Source organism: Etheostoma spectabile, chromosome 18 (assembly GCF_008692095.1).
Source record: "Etheostoma spectabile isolate EspeVRDwgs_2016 chromosome 18, UIUC_Espe_1.0, whole genome shotgun sequence".
In the NCBI taxonomy this organism is placed as follows: Eukaryota; Metazoa; Chordata; class Actinopteri; order Perciformes; family Percidae; genus Etheostoma; species Etheostoma spectabile.
Genome location: NC_045750.1, coordinates 24558214 through 24575155, shown reverse-complemented (window position 1 = coordinate 24575155; position 16942 = coordinate 24558214). Strand labels below are relative to the sequence as shown.

Sequence of the window (16942 nt, the reverse complement as noted above, 5' to 3'; positions counted from 1 at the left end):
CCATAAACTGATGGTGGAAAGAATTGGTTTTATATCAGCGAGCTACTGTCTTTTATCATCCTCTCGAGGAAGATTTGGCAAGCTAGCTGTTTCCGTTCTTGCACAATCATCACAATGGAAATCCGACTTTTTTTAATAAAAAGAAACATGCCGTTTCTCCCACCGTTTTTCATCTTAAAAGGAAAAATGCAGTCAAAATCCTGTTCTTCAGACTATTAAGTCTGACGTGATGTGTGTGACTTGGAAGTGGAGTCAGCAAAACATGATGAATGAGCGTTGAATAACCGTTGACTTTTTTTGCAAAGGTTTCCCAGAGTGCTTTGCCTCGAGACATATGGTGCGACTCTGCAGCCCCTGCTGAGAACTGTCTTTTGTCAGTGTAGTTATTTTGAAGGAGAGCAGCTACTTCAAGTTTTTCAGTTGTTTGTGTTTTTGAAATTTATTTTTGCCGGCCTATTTTAAGGTTTGGAACAAATAAATTGACTTCATTTACTTTAAGTTTAAAGTTAGGGCCTTGCTCCAAGACTTTATCCAGTTATACATTTGGAGTTTAAAAAGAAAACAAGTCCAACCTTGGATTATGTCAGATTGCTGCATTTCATCAAATTGTGAATACTGAGTGTTTTTATTGTAAAGAAGTGGCTCCAATTGACTTTTTTTGTTCCTCCTGAAGCTGCCTCATCTACGTCTAATTCAGTAAAAAGTTGCCTACATTTCCCAGAATTACTTTTGAGCACCCATCGAGAGAGCGAACATGCACATGTTGGGGACTTTACGCTGCAGGCTTTCAGTGTAGGGCGAGAGAGAAGGCAGTAACCTTAGTGGAGGATTCACGCCTTTAAAGGTGCCCCGCCACACCTATTCCATTACTTTGTGGTCTGAAGTGTCTGAAGTGCTACCACGGACTTTGTAACATTTTTTTTTGTGTGGAAGTAATGCCTTGGTCACCTTGTTACAAGCCATTCTACTGTGGCATAGAGCCGGCCGGTGTATCGGAAGGCTGATATTATCAGCCGATATTAGGTATTTCCCGATCTATCGGTATCGGCATTTGTAATGGCAGATTTTTTTTTTTTTCTTTCTTTTTTTTTTAATTCATTCATCAGAATCATTTATGACCAATGATTCTGATAAATGTTTAAAAAATAAAAAAACGGATTGTCAACCCTGTTGTTGGCGTTGCATAGTTTGTCCACCAGAGGACGCTCTACAACGTCCCTGTTTTCATTCATTCAAATCTTTTATTTAACCAGGATAAAAAAATTCATTGATATTAAAAATCTATTTTACAAGAGTGTCCTGGGTTGCTGTTGGCAACACTGTTTTTATTTATTTATTATAATTTTTTGGTAATGTGTTTTTGTTCAAAGGACTTTAAGTTTCATATCTTAAGTTTGTAGTTTTATACACTTTATTATTAGAACTTCATTATTATTATTTTAGTGAGAACTTATAAATAACTGCAAATAACTAATATTAGGGAAATCTGTTTGTTTTGTAATGCATTTATGGATTTGTTTTAATTTATTTTCTTAAATACAGTATGTATTGCAGGGGTCTCAAACTCAACTTACTTGGGGGCCGCTGGAAGTAGAGTCTGGTTTGGATGGCCGCATCAAGTATTCAAAAAAAAAAACTCTATTTCCTCCAAACAGGGGCGGAACTGCTGGTGCTTTAAGCCCTAGATCTGATATGGTTGGTGAATTTCACAAACAACAGACATCACATTGTAAAACCTCAGACATTTGCCGCAAAGAGTACTTAGCTAGCTTGACAACCGTTACGCCGCTGTCAGGAGACTACTACGGTAGCCCATAAGTGACAAGCGCAATGAGAAAAAGTTTCAGAACGCGGGGCCGCACTAACACTTACTTGATGTCAAGTAGGGGGCCACAAAATATCATCCCGCGGGCCGCAATTGGCCCCCGGGCCGCGAGTTTGAGACCCATGATGTATTGCATATCGGATTTTTAAATGACCAAATATTCATATCGGTATCAGCCTTAAAAATCCTGTATTGGTCGGGCTCTAGTGTGCTATAGAAAGCCTGCAGGAACACTCAGCTCAATTTATGCCATTTCTTATTAATATTCATAGATTTAAGCTGCTTGACTTTGATTGGGTAACAGCTATCCAATGAGAGCCTGGCTATCAGCATCCTTTTCCTAGCTCATGAATATCAATGAGCTCAGGCAGCATGACATCAGACCGACCAGCTGTTGTGATTGGTCTGATTTCTCCTCTTATTTCTTTTAGGTAGCACTTCATCTTCTTATTCACCACAAAACACACACACACACACATGGACGTCACATATTTAAAAAAATGCAAGTAAAAACTGTGTTGTGTGGCAGGGCAAAAATTGACCAGGCTTTTTTTTTAGTTTTCAATAACACAACCTTACTAGTTTTACACTACTTTTTGGAATTCATGGTCAATAACCCTCATTTATATAGAATTATACCTAATATCTGAGTTAAAAAAGCAGAAATTACAATAGTTAAGATCAGAACATTGAAAGTGATCAAATGTATTTGCAAAGAGCGTTGTATGGAATCCAATCCTTTTTTTTTCTTCTGGTAATTTGATTAAAAAGAAACCCATATTTCGGATATAACCATTTCTTAAAGGGGTCAAATTTAACCCGAGGACAACAGGAGGGTTAAAGTTCAACATGGCTGCATTGCATTCTGGTTTTCGGAGTCTGCTCTCGAGAGGGAAGTTGTGTCCTCTGTACGACTGTTAGGTCTAGCAAGAAAGCCCCTTGTTCTTTGATTGTGAGGGAACCAAAACGGGAATGTTCCCCCGGTCATTATCTGCAGTAGAAATCCCACATCAATGGGAAATGATTCCGACTAAAGACTCACTGCTTTCGTTTGCCACATTGATCTATGTCTTTCATTCCCTGTGATAAAGTCATAATTTAAAGTCAGAAAGGACGGAGGTCTACCAGGGTTCTTTTTCTTTTGTTTCTTTTTCTTTTTACAAAAAAAGCCCTTGTACACTGATTCCGAACAAGACTCTTTCATACTCAGACAGATGCACACAGAGCGCGAGATGGGGTGACTTCCAAAGGCTGCCACCGCCGAGGAGTCTCATGATCGCTCATTTTTTCTTTCTTTTTACGAACACCAGTGCTGTTGTTGGGTTCGACAATGAGGGCCTTTGAAGTGTCATCTCCCATGCGGACCCTTTCCTTTGTCGTCATCTTAAAAAGAGGAGAGCGTTCCTTTTGCATGTAATTGTAGTATTTCTTTCTCTCATTTTCACTCAGGGATTCATTTGCTACCAATTCCTGGGAATCTTCCCCGCCGCAACCTAAGGCCTTGAGTTTGACCTTTTCCGCTGCCGAATAATCCCACGTTAACCCCTGATGTGCTCTGAGGACAGTTGAAGAAGTATTGATAGGTCCCTCGCCGTAGCACATGTCCCCGTGGAGTCCTCGTTCTGTTCTCCAGACCAAAGATTACGCCGATACATCTCTTGATGCAGATTGTTCCACACTTAAATGGGTTGCTCTTTTGAGTGAAGGGAAGCCAGATTTCTTTTTTTTCTCCTTCCTAGTTCATTAACAGATGGCGAGCGCAAGAATATTAGGGCCAGATTTATAGACGTTTTCATTTCATTTGTGTTTTTAAAGCCTCACCATATTCACCAACTGTTATTGTTTCTGCAGGTGAAGACGGCAATACTCAAAAGATCTAATTTGTCTGTGATGAGCATCCCCATCCACCAGAGACCAAAGGTACGGTAAGACATAAAAAGCTCATTATGTTAGGTCCCAGTAGGCATTTTCCTGTGCCACAGGCAAACCACACATCGTGATACAAAATTTAAAAAAATGACTCAGTTTGCACATAAACTATTTTGTTATGTTTATCAAAAGAATTATAAACTGTACTTTAGTATAATCTGACAAATTCCACTTTTTCAGTCTTAACAGTTCTTGATCCTTTTTAAAATAGCTGATTTGTGCGTGAGTGTACATGTTCTGTGGTGTCGGCCTGGTTTAGCGGGGGGTTGATCGTCTGGTATTATTTGATATATGGCGTCATTAATTCTGCTTGACTTCCCTGCCGCGTCCTGAAAATTAGCTATGTCTGTCTTTGTTTCTTCTCCCGCTAAGTCCTCGCAATTCTGTCAGCGTGCGCAAACCAAACGGGCCTCCGAGCCATTATGAGGTTAGAGCCTGATCTCGGGTCATTAAGAGATAGGATTACTCCTGGACCACAGGACCCCAGGAATGTACCGACCCCTCTCGGGGTCTGCTCACCGCTGATGAAATAGAATTGAATTAATGGGGTTGCCCACTGTGAGGGCTGATTAGAACGACACACTGCCTTTTGATCCATGAGCGAGGTGACCAGGCGCGGGTGCCACAGGCACATGGGCGCGGGAGGGAGTTGGGGTATGTGTGGGTGCCCGTCCTGGGTCAGTGCATCACTGACGAGCAGGACTCATAATGTGCGCTCTTTGCTGGGGTTAAACCCTCACTGGGGGGGCTTCACGTGTAAAATCAGTGTGTGCTGCTTGGTTTGTGTGTATGCCGTGGCCTATGTGCTCCAAAGCTGTGGTGGTCCATGCTGTGCCCAGCTCTCACCGTTTGGCAAATGAACTGTAGTGCTGCATACATTCTGAAAACCTCACCTGCGGCCACACCTGCAGCACCTTGTGTTATCCAGTCTGAACCATAGCAGTCACGTTCTGTGTGATGCTGTAGTCCGTCGCATGTGTTGAAGTGAAATAACAAAACTCACAAAGCCTAAATAGTTTCTTTACCACTTCAAGTGCAAATTCTTGTGGTAAAATTGGTTTATGACGTGTACGAGTTGATGAGGAGCACACAGCATAACAACAGGCCTTTGCACCAGGCTGTCTTTACCTCGGCTATTAAGGCCCCAGGTGACAACAACAACCCAGCACGCACACCCAATCCGAGATGGGCCAGGTGCATGGGGCAACCTCTCTCATGTCGTCTTTTTTCCATTTTTTTTACACATCTAATTATGGCACTTTTTGTGTGCACCCGAACGCAACTATGTGCTTTCCTTTTCTTAAAGTTGCTATTCCCATATTTAAGTGATTACCGCATGTTGTTGTTTTCAATTACCAAAAGCTTTTCACGCTGACCTTAAGTGTGGCCGTCGAACGGCCGTAATCCCTTTTCATATAAACTAGTTTTTTAACATACCCCTACACGTAGCCTGCAAGTTGAGTATCCACAAACGAATCCCACTTTAACAGTAATGCAACACAAAATCCACACAAAAAATGTGAAACTCAAATGTACTATGAGCTTAAATGATAGGTTCCAAGTTATTATTTTGGTCTTGAAACGCTGCTCTGTATTATAATAAATCCATTATGGAGAGTTTCAGCTGATTTATAACGAAGTGACTACAGCATGTAATGGCTCAGATTCTGTTGTAAATATCACAAGAAAGGTGTTTTAAACTTTTTAAGGTCCACTATTTGAAACTCTGCATTCAACCCATCTACTCGCTAATGTAAAATGTCTGTGGGAATATCTTATGGCCTGTGGTTACCACCGCCGGCTATAAGGTGTCTCCATCAGTCTCCGTATACCCATAAAGCTTAGAGTGGTTTGGGGGTTTTCCATTAGTTGGTCTGACTGTTCGTACTCCAAACATACTGCGCCACATTTTACTTAGAGCAGGGCACAGACGTGCATTTCCACGCCGCCGTGGCGGGGTTATTTGTCGCAGAGCCAGGTTTTGAATGCTTTTGTTCTCATTTTAACTAAAAAGAGAGTGATCCAGCGTTTTCAAACCACTTCAGACATTCGTGGTGTGAATGTGCCCTGAATCGATGCAGCAGAGTGTGAGAACAAGAAGAGAGAATAATAATCAGTTCAGTATAAAAAAAATGACAAAAATCAAATGATCCAAAATACCCCGCTGCCTGCCAAGCCTGTGTTCCAATTTTAAGTTGGAACACGACACAATAGTTTTTTTTTTTTTTTTCACGGCTCATACCTTGGAAAAGTAATGGTCATCATCACCGTTGTTTGCCCAGCAGTGTGCCGTTTACGTTGGGCCCCCCCGACGGTACGCCGGCGCTGTCTGCCGGAATCATTCTCAAGGCCTCCTCCACTAATGATAGATGACAAGCTTCTGCGAGGAGGAAAAGAGGTCTCCTGGTAGCACGCAGACCCACTCAGACAGAGGTGCCATCAGCTGGCAGCCTACCTGATGCACTAGTTGGGGGGGGGGGTGATAAAAGAGAGAGGGAGAGAAAGCGACATCTCTTCTGTTGAGGAGTGCAGTAAATGATAGTGAGACGTGTGCAGCGACTCCTTCTCGTCAGTGAATTATAATACTACTAATAATAATAATGTAACCGAGTGGTCACCTTTGTTGTAGCCAAACAAGAAGTTTTATGCTGGTCCGCAGCACTAACTTTGACTTTGGACGGAGCATTTTTATGACTTTATTATTCATTTTATATGTGCTTTGCAGCTCTCATATTTCTATCTGCAGCCATTTTGTTAAGCACCTGTTTGGGCGCTCTCTGGAACAATGGGTGCAGTGGCAGGGCATGCCATATAACCAAGACAAAATGGGGGTGGGGGGGGGGGTGTTCTTTATCTTTTTTGATAGCTGTAACTGGGGAACTGTGGGAACCATGAGTATTCATAGCACAATTTGTGCAAATCTGGCCATTCGTTTGGCTGATGAAGACCATGAGATGCTGTCGAAAGCTAGTAAGTGGACATTGATTTTATGTTGTTTTGTCAAACTACAATTCTCAAGGTCCAACTAGTGGCCGGGTCTCAATCCAGCCACTAGTTTCCACTTTACTAGAGCTGCAAGTAATGATTATTTTTATTGACTCATCGGCCGATGACTTTCTCAATTTATCAATTTCATTGTTCAGTCTAAAATGTACAAAAAAAGGTACCGGTTTCCCAGACTCCAAGGGGACGTCTTCAAATGTTGTTCTTTTGCAACCAAAAGTCCAGAATCCAAAGATATTCTGTTCACAATGAAATGAAACCGCTGCAACCCTCATTGGACAAAATATTAGAATGTTATTGAGTGTACAAATCATTCGCTGTGACATGCAGCAATCTGCCCAGTAGAGATTTTTCTCTGAACCAATAATAATGCATTTGCATGCTAAACTCTTTATTTCTTCTTCTTCTCTACTATCATTAGTATTAATTATGTTGCCTATAGCCATAACTAGTAATTAGTAACTGCGTTTTCAAATATATTGATATTTGGTAACATGGGATTACTATAGCTCTATTTGTTTTGCATTTTAAGATTACATTATCTATCATGAAGAAATAAAATTATTCATCATAACAGGTTGTGCCTCTGCACACATGTGCCTCTACTAATGGAATGTCCTGCTGTGAGGGGATAAATGTATTAAAATGCACTCTCCTTTTAATTTTAAGCCAGTCACGTGTCCTCTCCCACTGGGACAAGGGAGGGGAAAAAAGCCCTGAGAAGGGCATCTATCTGGACAGAGCAGTAGCGGCTTTAGCTGTGGAGATGGACAATGACGTGGGTAGTTCTGGGCACGTAAGTGATGTCACTGATGACGGGACCGCTGACCTGGCCGCTAGGAGGTGCAGGTCTGATGTTGCCGTCAGGTGTGCCGGAAGGAGGGGCGCAGAAAGCGGGGAGCGAGGTCATGCTTTCCACAAGCCTGCTCACAGCGCACAGCCCCTGCCCTAATACTAAAAATGGCATCCTCCCTTCTTTATTTGTCGGGCACACTGGGGATCCCATTGACATGCCGTAACCAGACCATAACAGAGGCGGAACTGAAACCCACATGCATAAACACAGGCCGCGGTTCACGCTGTCGCACGTACCCGCTTATGTTCTTGTCACTTAAACGGCGAGGCATTGTCTCCCGCTCGCCCCTTGGGGTGATTAAGACGTTCGGCACCGCGGGGGGTCGGCCCGTGGTTAAAGGGGCATGGAATCCTAAGAGGCTGACACACACAGACGCACACACGCACACACAGCAGGGGTTTTAGCATGGCATCTTATCAAGGCCATTGAGGCTAATATCTGTGAATGGGGCATGCTGGCACTTTCAGCCACGCTATCAGTGTTATCTCCTTTTCCTTAAAATGCCGCCAGGGACCGCACAGCATAAACCCATCATAACTCTACTGAGTGTCCTTACAAGAGAGTGGAGAAGTGAAATGAGGGCAATACTCCTACGTTCCAAGTCATTTAAGTCTAACGGTCAGATCATGCTTTGCTGAAAAGATAAAACTTCTCATTTTTTTTAATATATTTGTTTTTTTGAATAAGCGCCTCTGTGCAGTGTTTCACATAGCACATTGTAAATAGTCTACAAAAAAGCCCATTGCATTCATTACAGCTTCTTTATAAGCTGTCCAGCATGAAAGAGCCCGCTATCTTTAATTACCGTCACCTGGCCTTCCACTGAAAAGAATCTTTTTTTATTTTATTTTTTATAATACCCTGTGTGCTTTTTTGTTCAAACAGAAAGCCTTACCGAAATTAAAAGTGCATCTCAATAGTGTCAGTGCAGGATAGGCAGCAGTGACATTGAAAAAAAATTAATTAAACAGAAAACAGGCGTCACATTGATTTTAACAGTGTCAGCTGCCTGTTATTTATAGAACCATGAGCTGAAGAAATACCGGGTTTTACAAAAACACTACTGCAATGGGGGAAAAAAATCATTAAATCCAACAGTTAGACGAGCTTTACCAGCTTGTATTTGTTTTGTGAAAGGCCCCGCTTTGATTTTTATTCCAATATCTGTCCATCCATCCATCCATCCATCCATCCATTCATCTGCCAAACCCCGTCAGCCATGGTTCGCCTGAGCCTTCGGGTGCCAAACCTTCACTTCGCCTTTGGTGAAGCTGTCCTGCAGCCCGAGGATATCAAGCAGCGGGGCTTTACCATGTCAGGGCATACAGTACGTCCGTCATGTCAGCTGTCTTACTTAAGAATACCTACACCCTTGTGCTTGGCCTCCATTCAAGTGATGGTGCATTGCTTTTTATACTAGGTATCTGGTTATGGAGAGGCGTTATGGCGTGACTCATATATCAAAGCTGAGAGTGGGTCATTAGGTGGCGTGCTGTTGTAAGATACAGTAGTTATCGCAGCACGTAAGGTATATTGTTTCACTTAATGTCTCGGGCAGCACTCAACTGGAGCATGGATATGAAACAGTGTGTGCTTGAGGAACAAAGTTATAGGTAATCTTATCTTTGCAGAACATTATATTAAATTGCTCCCACCACCACAGCATACTCTACAGTAGCTAGAAAAAGTGTCATTCAAGCCAATAACGCAACGTTTTTATTTTATTGCAACCTCCACAATGATGCTGACACCATGCACATATAAAACGGCGCCTACACACTGCATTATGCAATATCTGAACTTAATAAAAAAGAAAAAAGAAAAGAAGTTATTGCTGCTCCTTCCTCTTTGTTACTTGCTGAACTTGGCCGGACATTTAACATTTTCAGCTGACTCAAGCTGTTTGGTAACAAAAAAAAGTGATTTCCTCTCCTTTTGCCTTCTGGGTGGAGCTGCTGCCCAGTGCAGCGGCTTCCTGTCCAACATCAGTTTAAGAACACGCTGCCGTTGTGAATAGCCACGGTCCACCTGCTGCGGCCCCCGCCAGATTCACCAAGATGCATTTGGAAGGAAGCCATTTCCATGCCTGATATGAAAACTCCTTTTTAACCTTTTAATCGCATCCCCCGCTCTGTTCTCTGCCGAAATCATCAAAGAATTCAGATGCACCTTCTTATCATCTGTGGTCGATGGGTCCACGTGACCATTTTTCTCTGAATTAACTACGAGCATCATCTGCCAAATTTTTATTTGGATATCTCCCTAATGTTGACATAAGCCTTAATGGCCATCTGCAGAGTGCAGCTCATTATGGCCCATATCTCTGTCTCTACATATGTATGAGACGCCTCAGATGTTTAATGGCGTTTTCCACTGCTGATCACAAGTTTATTTTTTTTTCTCTTTTTTTTTTTCTCTGCTCGGGGCAGAGACAAACAAACTGCATTTTCCACTTACACAGGGACTCGAGAGGCTGCTGTCACTTCTCTGAATGGTCTTCCAGCGGAGATGAAAGAGCTAATACGGACACTAAGTAATTGAGAGATTACGGACATGCGACAGGTCATTTGCACTTCTGCATTTAGCCAAACCATGTTGATAAAGATTGGTTCTTCAGCTTTTATCTGGTCTTAATATAGCCAGAAGGCTTTGTCAGTAATCACACCTCTTGATGTTGTGCATTTGCTTCACATTTTCACTATTTAAAGGATCCTAATGCATTTTTATAGACATGTGTAGTGCAGATGTCAAAGCGTCTCTACAGGGGGCTCAGCAGAGGCTACCCCGTACTTGTAAACCTGCATTCCTGCACCATGTGTTTTTTTTCTTTCTCAACTCTGCCCCCAGAGTGTCTTCCAAAATCCTTGCATATCGCTCAGGCAAAAAACTAATTTCAGTTTTAACTCCCTCTGCTTACTGAAGTAATCAAAATTGACAACAGCTTAGCCGCTCGCACAACACCAGTTTCCCCCTCCAAGTTGGTGTACTGAAAAAGGAAAGTGTTGCTCGCAAAATTTGATTTTGAGACTGAAGCAGAAATTTGTGGCAAAGGGAGCCCGAGCAGGAAAACAGTGCAGTGTGCAGTGAGCGCCTAGCTAGGCGTGTTGTGTGGAGTGTACTCGAGTAATGAGCGGCTGTTCTTGGCTTTGGAGAGCAGATGAAAAAGAAGCCGTCTTCCATACATGCTGAGAAAAACAGATACTGTACGTCAGTAACTCTACTCTATCAAAAACACTGCGTCGCTCTGTGCAGTTGGCTGGCAGGTGTTGCGTCGGTTGATACACCTACAGATTCTATTCAATGTATTGATTTGAGTCAGCGGAATGTAACAGCATCCTGTATACGTTCACTTGCGTCTGTCACAAACCTTTTTCTCTCTGCCATCTTATCTCATCATGTCACTTATGTTCCCCACACACCCCCCTCGTGCCTTTTGTCAAACTTCCATCCACCCACTGAGATCAGATTAAAGCAGACATGGCGAACACGACACCACTAAGTTGCACGCCTGGAGCAAGGCATGCTGGGATGGAACGAGGCATGCAGCACGCTGCTCTGTGACAGCGGTACGGGCCGGTGATTTAAGTGGCGCCGTCTCCTGTAATTGCTGAAAATCTAATTTGGATGTATGGTCCGTCGGGTGTTTTAATGCAGCCATCCTGTAATATGTTTTTATGAGATTTCTCATAATCTTGTTTTCTCTGCGATTGTTGCTGGAAATATGTCGTTGTCTATTTTCTCACAATGCTTGGTTTGGCAATGAGTTTTCCTCACACCTGTGCTTGAAAAAAATATTTAAAAAAACTCATATTCGTGTCTGTCGTGGCCCCTCGTCTATCAGTTTTAAGCAGTGGTGGACTTTTAGATATGGTTTTTTAGATGATATTTATGAATTCAACATTTAGCGATATAGGATGTCCCAAGTCCAACTGATTACATCTGAGCCAATCAAGGCCAATGGTTTAATCATCATCTGAAAGTCCGGTCAAATTCTGGTCCTTTGTTTATATCGCCTTATGGTATTTCTCTGTCTAAACCAGTGCTTGTGTTTCTGGTGCAAACTGACATTTCCTGCCACTTGTTGTCTTGTCTAAAAACCCTTTTGAAGTGGACACTTGTAATGTCTACAAAGGAGTCTTTCCTTGAAGCGGTAGCAGGCTAAGAGCTGGGTTTCTTTTGAGTAATCCACAGATTCAGACAGTGTCAGTATATTTGTAACCCTGTAATGCAGGCTGTTATTCTTCATGCAAAGCTATTTAATCACAAAGCATTATCAAGAATATTAAGTACTTGAAGTGTGCACTGTGGAGCTCTGCATATATACTGTATAAGCATATGAACAAAAGTAGTGAAAATCCTTAGAATTTTGTAAAGTGTATTGCAATTTTTCTAGAGTAAATTAACTTGCATGTCTGGCCGTCACATCAGAAGAAGTTTAGTTTGCCTTACTTTACCCCAAAAATGATAATTTTTTTTCATCCCCATGGCAAAAACATGTTTTTTGACAAGTTTTTGAGGTAGAAGTTACACTTCTCGATCACCTCGGTGGAATTAAGTTTTTGCCATGCCTGGAGTGATTTCGGCACATCCAAGCAAAAGAGCTGACAGGGTCCCCGTCCTCTGAGCCGCGGCCCCTTTCCCCTTACATCTCACCCGTGCCAGCTGCACTTTCTTCTATCCACCAATCCAGCCACTTCTGGGCTGAGAGGGTCTCTTGTTTTGGTTGTGAAAAATCAATAGCCATTACAGAAGGGAGTGAAACAGAGAGAGCGAGGGAGGCAGGGAGACATACTGCTATCCCTGTCAGTCTGACCCTGCCTGACGGCTGTCATCTCCCTTAATTGCTTTGCTAATATCATCCCCACTCAGCCTGGATCTAGGTCAGCAAGGCCCCTCTGCTGGAGCTGACTGGAGGCTGTCCTCCTCCATGATCTCTCCCTCTCTCTGCCTTTTTTATTTTTCACCTTCGGGGCCATCTCAATTAGAATAAAAACATAGAGCAGGAATACGAGAAAGAAACGTTGTTTTTTGTTCTGAGATGAAATGGATTAATGCAATCAAAAAACCCCGGCAGTAGATAATTATTTATGCAACCTGCTCTATTCTGGGATAGGAAATAGGCTTGCCAGAATTAACCTTTTATATTTCCCTCAGGTGACGCAAGATCTGCTTTTTCTTTGTCTACCAGCTCTCTGCTGTTTGCACCTTCAGGTCAGACTACGAAACATCTTAGTAACTGAGAGGCTTAACATTGATAACTGCAACAAATAAACCTGTTTTTCTACGTTAGTTTAGATGATAAAGATGGTCGGATCAGTCATTTCTGTTAGTCGCCCAGTGGTTTCATCAAAACAAGGCTTAGCGAGACAGAAAAGACTATACATTGAATGCAGTTGACACAGTAAGGATGAACTACTACAGCTGTCATTAAGTTGGGTAAAGTTATTTTTGCTGTAGTCTGTGACTTTTATGCATAACCATTTATTCAATAGCAGTTTAAAAAAGCCTTATCCTTATCCTGGCCAAGGATGGGCAGAATGACATGTCAGAAAGGAAGAATCAGCCCGCTGTTTCCGGTTCTTTGTAAAGTGATGCTTTAATAGAAACTATTTTAACAATGAAGTCTGAGACAGACTTCAATGCTTGTTGTCTTAAAGCTTAATAAAGTCTGGAAAGCCAGCTGCATCCAGGTTATCGTTCCAAACAAACTCAAGAGTTGACTGATTTGAGACCGAACACCACAATTTATTTTTTTCAAGTATGTTAGCAACAGAGAATTTCTGAGATGAAACTTGATTTTCCTTTCCAACTTTACTTGGCAAACTCCGCTGGCCAAAGGAAGTAGGCACAGTGGAGTCGGTGTTTCTTGGGGAGAGGGAGAGAAGATTATGTGCGTGTTGCGGATGAAGCACAGGCCGGCTGTTTTCTGCCTCAGGGAGAATGCTAATATTGTGTGCGTGTGCGTGTGCGCGTGTGTGTGTGTGTGTGTGTTGGTTTAAGGCATGTTTCGTCTCCATTTGTCCAGTGTGGCTTGTATTTCTTCATACCTTTCTCACTTTTTTAATAATAGTATGAATTGGAATTCTCATTATGTACGTCTTAAAACGAATACTGCGGTAGTATTGGCCAGCAACCGGGGCCCAAACTCCTACTGTCACAGTTGAACACAACAAACCGATTTAATAAGGGAGAGATCCGTTAGAAAAAGCAGTTCTCGTCACTGGGGGGTGTGATTGGCTGCAGCTTCTCTGTTGTTCACATCAACTGTTGTGGCTGCAGGCAGCCATTTTAAACAAGGTAGCATAGCACGGACGGACGACGAGGGGCTAGTAATTGTGTCAGCGGCGCAGCTCTAAACCAGCAACTGTCGAGACCTCATAGTTTCCCCTGCTCCTGCTTTAATGGAGCATGTAAGGGCCAAGATGTGCTGCCCCGGCCCTCAGCCTAGGCTCTGTTCAAACGGCCTCCTGTCTTTCTGCGAGAGGCACTGTGGAACAATAAGCCTAAGGTGGAACAGCTGGAGAAGGCATTAGTTTAAGACTCTTCCTGCAGGTCACCATTTCAGCCTCACCGCCGTCCGTTTGCTTCCACATAAAGACCCCTCTTTCCATGACCTATTACGATAGCAATAACCCCGTCTTGTGCCTCTAGTTGTATTGTTGAAATTGAGCGTAAATGTACAACTGGTTCCTAGATGTAGCATTCACACCTTGAGGTGTAAATGGGTATTTGGAGCATTTGGAAGCCACAGCTTCCAAACGGTTTACCTTGCCTCACAGGGAGGGTTCAGCAAAGTTTTTGGCGGGCTGTAATCCTGTGTCTTTTGGCCCACAGTCGCAGATTCCAAAGAAATCTTCCCTTTATGAAGAGTAGATGAAGGTCCAGCTGTCACCCAAACTGTTTGGTTTGGAGGTTCTTGGGAGCTGAATGGAAGCAGACCCTCTGGGTAGCACAAGGCCTGTTGTTTTGGAACTGCTATTAGTGGGAATAATGCCCAGATTTCACAAAGCTGTGGTATCACTGTTCAAAACCACATCCAGGCTTGGTACTAATAAGCGTTTGACACAGAAAGACACATCTCTCATTCCCAGTTTCTCTGCTTGCTTTACGCCTACATTTTCTACTAAATCAATTGCTGGATTTCCTTATTTGCCGATGATATAAGAATTTTCGCTTTATTACAAATACCGAGTTTATCTATCTAAACGGGCTTTGAATTTACAGCAATGGGTTTTGACACAGGTGTGGACAATTCTACGGTTAGGGAAGCTGGCATGATTCTGAAGTAGCACATTTCTTAAGACATTTCTCAAGAACTAATTGAAGAAAAAACTTTGAAGATATTGGTGAATAATTCTCAGGACTTTGAACAATGTGTTATTAATTAATTATCCATAATGTTTTGGTCAAAGCTTGAGACTTGAGTGTTTTGGCCTTAAGGTCAAGTCTTTATGTCAAGTAATGTGATACATTACTGTGAAAATTCTAAGCAAGTCCTACTTTTTGTTTCTAATCTTACATCTCTGGTATTGAGAAATATAATCCTTTGCAGAACAAAACAGTAATTAATCTTGTTTTACTGCAACAGCTTTGCACCAAGAAGACTGTGGAGAGCAGAAATCCAGGAAATTGTGCAGGTGCTTCCAATTGTCTACTCTTTACCCGGCCAGCATGCAGGCTCGGTGTTGCTCTCATGTCGATTAGCCAAAGCGTGTGTGGTGGTGCTACTTTCCCCACTCACTGTCTTCCTGGAGCACCATCTGCAGCTCGCTGCCTCAGTGTTTGCCTCACACTCCCAATCCTATTCAGATGTGAATGCCAAAACAATCAGATAGGAAGACATTGACATGAATACTCCAAGGTTGGATTTGTGAGTCAAATTCCCCCCTTTGCTTCCCTGCATGCTGCTGAACCGATCTTTGAAATTGAGCTTGTTAAGTGGTGTCTTCTTGGCCATGCAAGGCCACAGCCTCACAGGGGAAAATAAACAGCGGTATCTAGAAGTGATGGCTATAAGACTACATTAGGATGATCTTTCCATTGCTTTTCAAATGGCTTCATTTCTTTTTTGGAGCCTGGATTGGTCTGTGTGTATCATATATATATGCGCGTCTGCAGCAAACTGCCAGTTATCACATTCAACATTGGCAATTGACTCCCATCATCAGTCTGTAGATAGGAGTTGCTTCACCCACAAAAGTGTGTAAAAAGGAAAAAGGCATGTTTTTATTTTCTTATAAAAAGACACAAACACCTTCTTTTTTTTGTGTGCTTATTCAGGCAATTCTATGTTCCCTAGCTCCCATCAAACTCAGGGCTATGAGCTTGTAAATACTTAAAGCATCAAAGTCCTTGATCATTTTTATATGGAGAGCTGTGGGGAAATGGTAGACAAAATGTAATAGTTCACCTGAAATCAGACTCAAACCAAGGAGGTTATTATTATTATAATAATAATAATAATAATAATAATAATAATAATAATAATAATAATAATAATAATAATAATAATAATAATAATGTTGCCCATACAACATCTGCGCCGAGTTGCCGCCTGATTGTTGGTTTGTAGTCATATTGGTGACAAAATAACAAAAAACTGAAATTTTTACTATAGACTGAACTTGTCAAACAGGCTAACGTTAAATAGCATTACTAACATGCTAGCTAACCATACACTTTTTCTATATAAACTGGGATTTAGCATAGACCTCTATTACATTAAAAGCTACGCTAACGTCTGAATGCGTCAAAGAGACCCTTTCACAGTAAATATTATTCAGATTAATATTCATTTCAAAATACACATGTTCAATCAGGCTCAAGGTGCAGTTGTGTTAGTGTCTGGGTAGATGTGGCTAGCATATTCTAAGTGTCTGACAACTTCACGGAAAGGATCCCTACAGAGATCAGCCTTTTTTAAACCTCTTTAAGATCTTTCTGTTTAACCAGAAACAGCTCTGAGGTCATTAGCGCTAAACCCACCAGACTCCATTTAAAAAAGCAATACTTTTAGCATATATAGAGCCAACGTATCTTCTCATGTAAATCGGTACACTGTGTGTTTATTTCAGCCAAACTAGAGTTCTAGAGTTGTGAAAGTGGAAAGAGGACCCAAAACGGCTTTTCGTAGTTTTATTTTGTTTCTGTCGACTTTGAATCAATTGTATTTTACAATCTTAAAATTACTGTTTATTTACATGGAGTCTGGTGGCATTAGCTGAAGCAATTTTGTGGATGTTTTCATGTTTAAAAAAGGATGACTTCTTAACAGTAAACTCGACCTCCTTTAGAAATGCTTTCCATAACATTGTCAGACACTTAGAATA

General features: G+C 41.9%; 1 protein-coding gene across 5 annotated transcripts in view; it reads left to right on the top strand.

The window, feature by feature from the left end:
- The window catches only part of klhl29 (kelch like family member 29), a 225089-nt gene that overhangs the window by 12503 nt on the left and 195644 nt on the right, over positions 1-16942 (top strand). For 2 of the 5 annotated variants that reach the window (XM_032543533.1, XM_032543534.1), the window contains exon 2: positions 3677-3745. The exons of 1 other annotated variant lie outside the window; for it this stretch is intronic. The gene's annotated coding sequence lies outside the window, so the exon portion shown is untranslated. Of the gene's footprint in view, positions 1-3676; positions 3751-16942 lie in introns of all 5 variants that reach the window. 2 more of the 5 variants (XM_032543535.1, XM_032543536.1) reach the window with 1 other exon arrangement.